Genomic DNA, 4,173 nt, shown 5'->3' with positions numbered 1-4,173 from the left:
TCATTTCTTATCAAAAAGAGACTTCTTTGCATTAACATGCTGTGGTTGAAATAACCACGATTACTCTTTGAGTTCACTAAAGCCAAAAGTCAAAAATTCTGGCTTGTACGTACATTAACACAAGAAAACACAATCCAAGAAAATGCACATACTATAGACAAATTTACCTATTACTGTAAATCTGAATTAGAGAAAGGGATTACTCGGAAATTTTACTGATAATTTTAAGAGAGTAAATCGTAGTCCTTGTTTATTTTGAAAAATATCTAAAGGATTTAATTGTAATGTCCAAAAATTGTAAATCCATTCCTTTAATTACAATTAAAGGAATGGATTTTATTTTTAAGCAATTTTGAATTATACTAAACTGTATAATTTTATCGATAATAAACAATATTTTTTCACGAAACAAAACAAGAAGAATATATTTTATTTTTAAGTAATTTGAATTATACCAAACTGTATAATTTTATCGATAATAAACAATATTTTATCATGTTTATTTTTTTTTTAATTTTCACCATAATTTTGATATTTTATCCAAACACGTATACACTGTACTTATAGTGTGTATGTATATTTCGAAAGTTGCAGTACCCCCACGATTTCAATTCACGAGCCGCCACTGGTGAGACTACTACCTTCTTACTAGAGGTTTGAAGCAACTTGGAAAAATTTGTTTGTTCTAGAGAACAAACAAATTCTTCCAAGAGCCCAATATCAAGAGCCCAGTTTCTAGCTTATGATCTTTATCCCTGCCAACGACACTTTTGTGCTATGGGCTCTTTTGTGATTGTCCTAAAAAGAGTATTAAATGATGATGCATTTACTCTTAAAGGACCTCTCGAAGTTTTGTTTTAAATATGAATAAGCATACATAGTTTATGAGAAGTTCTTGGATAGATTTTTGTTCGTTTACTCTAGAAATACATTATAAATGCGGAGAAACAGTTTTTTTTAAATGATAATCCTGGAAACAGACAGCAGGGTACTTTCGAAATCCTGAACTCGAGACTAAACATGACCTTCTTACAATCACTTTAGGTGTGCAATAAGCAATGTGGTTATGATGATGATCTCGCATCTACCAAAAGAAAGTTATTTCCCACCATAACAACATTCACAACTATCCATTTTACAAAGAGTTTCAACCTTGTTCCTTTTATATGTATCCCGCTAATCATCCCTTTATTTACTACGTGTATGATTAAAATGAGTAGAGTGAGTCAGCGCAATTATATCAAAACTTATTAGTACGTACATTATTATTATTAGAAAACATTTTTATACCTATCCTATTGAAATAACTACGGTGTAATGCATTCCTGATTCAAATTAATCTTGTTCTTATATACTTTAGTGAGATGCAGAACTAACTTCTACAGGTCCTTCACGAGAGCCACAGGATCCCAAGAATGTCAAAAACTCTGCAAGCCAGCTTGCACGTGAGTCCGAATATTTATTAAAAGAAATTATTTTAATATTTTAATTTTAATATTTTAATATTAATCAAATTATTGCTATCAGTTTTTTTAAACAGTATCAACTAGAATTTTTATACACCTGCTTAACGTCAACAACTGAATAGCTTCTTGTTATATTAGCTTCAAGTCATTCTCTCCTTTGGATTTTTTGCCAGTAACATACCTTCAGGATATTTACAAATTCCGTTTTATATAATTAATTACAAAATAGAATAGTGGCCTCCATATGTTGTACAATACCAAGATATCTCATAAAGAAATTAGACCAGATATTATGAGAAATTTTGTGTTAGAAATTATATTATGGTAGTTCTTCTTTTTCAGCTGCTCTTTTGATTCGTTACCAGATATTAATTAATTAAACTTAATTTAATTTTAAAAAATTCTGAATTTAAAAGAAAAAAGAAATTAATCGTAAATAAATAAATTCTCTAACTTCTTTCTCTCATCTAATTGCTTCACTCTTCACCATCCTTCATTCTTCAACTTTCAAAGTCTTGAGCTCTGACGACATCTGAAAGAGGATAGTTGCCTGCGCCACACTGCGATCCTAAAATCCTAAAAGATGTAAATTAATATCTGGAATAGTGTGAGTCTTACGATCTATTTTTATAGTTGCTGAGTAAACTTGAGTTTTGGAGATAAAATCCTATTTGTCAGTGGTAAAGATCGACTCGGAAGCCGACTGAAGATAAAAGACCTGGATAAAGTACCTCTAGTTGGTGATTGAAATAAAACCTATAACGGTCTTACTTTGAGCGGTCTAGTTCTATGGAACACCATTTCCATAAGATTACACAGACACCATTAATCTCATAAAACAATTTTATCTGAAATTTAAATCTTTGATCATCTCATAAGTGATGCCTTTTCTGGATCGCATATACTTTACTGAGATACGAATATTGCGCGCTTCTTCTACTTACTGACATATTGTTGTTCTAATGTGCAACATATTGAAATTATTATGCGAAAACTTTCTTAAAAATGTTGTGCGCCAGCGGCTAATTTCCGGTTTGAGGATAGTAATATTAGTTATCAAGTAATTCCTGTGACTGCAGCAATCAATGCATTACAGATTAACTGTAGCTGATGTCATTAAAAATATGAAAATCCAATGGTGAAAAGAAAATCAAGAAAAATTCAGACATACTGCATAATTGATCTTGTTTGCTAGCACACAGTTCCAATAAAACTTATAAAAGCACTTCTTTTATAAGTTTTAGCTTTGGTTAGGGGCGAGACCTAAACGTCCAGCTTCACTTCAAGAACTGACTACCATTTTCATGGTGGAATGAGAGCTATCGTAGCACAGTTGCTTTAGACGATGCTGTTGTTTGGAAAGACCTCTGCTTGAGTTCCATCAAGGATAGGAAGAAACTTTAACAGGCCTTTTAAAATATTATGTAGGCTTTTCAAGTTATTCGGTCTCATACTGTGGTGGTAGGATTCCCAGTTCCTGGAATTCAGGTTTTTCGTCAGACGAAAATACATTACATCAAATGCTTTATATTGTTTTCATAAAATGATGCCATAGCTGCCCGTATGGGGGCCTGACTGCAGTTGTATCATAATACGCTAACTACTTACCGAACAATGGAGGCATAGACCACAATAACCCTATTTTGTTTATCAATATTTAATCTGTAATCTTGGATAAAGATGGGCCAGTGTTGTATTGAGGTGTGTGAAATAATCAAGAGTGTACATAATTTATGAAACATTGTAAGTACACATAACAGCCACTGAATTAGAAACCTTTATGTGGATGCACACAAACGTCACTTACTCGGTGTATATGCAAAATACTTGGTCACGTGCATCACCACGTGTTTTAGGTAAGTACTTAAGAATACTAATAGTCAGTAATTGTAGGTGAGATATTCCAAGTGTTTAATGAGCAGAATTGCTTGTCTAAGAGGCATAACTGTGGTCTTATAACAGGTTGTCAGGAACGAGATCGCCATCGTCTGAGAAGGCTGAAAGGCTTGTACGGAAAATGGAGCTTCCTATGTACAGCAATTGACTGAAGCATTTAATGAAGGCTGTTTTCGACCCATATCTCATCGAACTATGCGCAGGGAATTGAAGAGGATCGGTATTGGCAATCACATGCTTGCAGCTCCAACACGGAATTAAATAAATATATATGTAGATTAAGTTTTACATCTAGATAAGCATGTTTCAAAGAGTTATTGCGCAATTTCCACTAAAATGTTTACGCACATAGTGCCTTTATTGATGCGAAAAAGAGATTAATGGTACTGCAATTCACCGAAAATATTAAAGAGGTTAATAGTGAGATTACTTCAAATAATTATAATTTTGCGTTGCTAGAATAAACTGGCCTACTTGTTGAGGTCAACTGTAATATGGAGAATCCACTTTTTTTTTTTTTTTTGACACTTTCACTAGATGTTACAGCCTGGGTAGCTCAGTGGAAGTGGTGTTTGCACTCCTCAGTGCTAAACTGTCCTAAGAAAGAGCATCGTGAGTTCAATTCTAGTCGTCGACTAGAGGAATTTTTTCTAAGTCTCTTTTTCGACCGGTTCCCTAGTTAGTTGATCTCTGACATGTGTAAGTGGGTTTTTTCCTCCTGGAGACTCGAGTTTTCCGTCTTGTAAACTCAACAAAATCGACCGTAGAACCCACACTATTTCAGACATTAAAAATATTGTGTTAGGGTTAG

This window comes from Typopeltis vanoorti, chromosome 13, assembly GCF_054136105.1.
Source record: "Typopeltis vanoorti isolate ZY-2024b chromosome 13, IOZ_Tvanoo_1.0, whole genome shotgun sequence".
NCBI classification, from domain to species: Eukaryota; Metazoa; Arthropoda; class Arachnida; order Uropygi; family Thelyphonidae; genus Typopeltis; species Typopeltis vanoorti.
Note: the sequence above shows the minus strand (reverse complement) of the source record.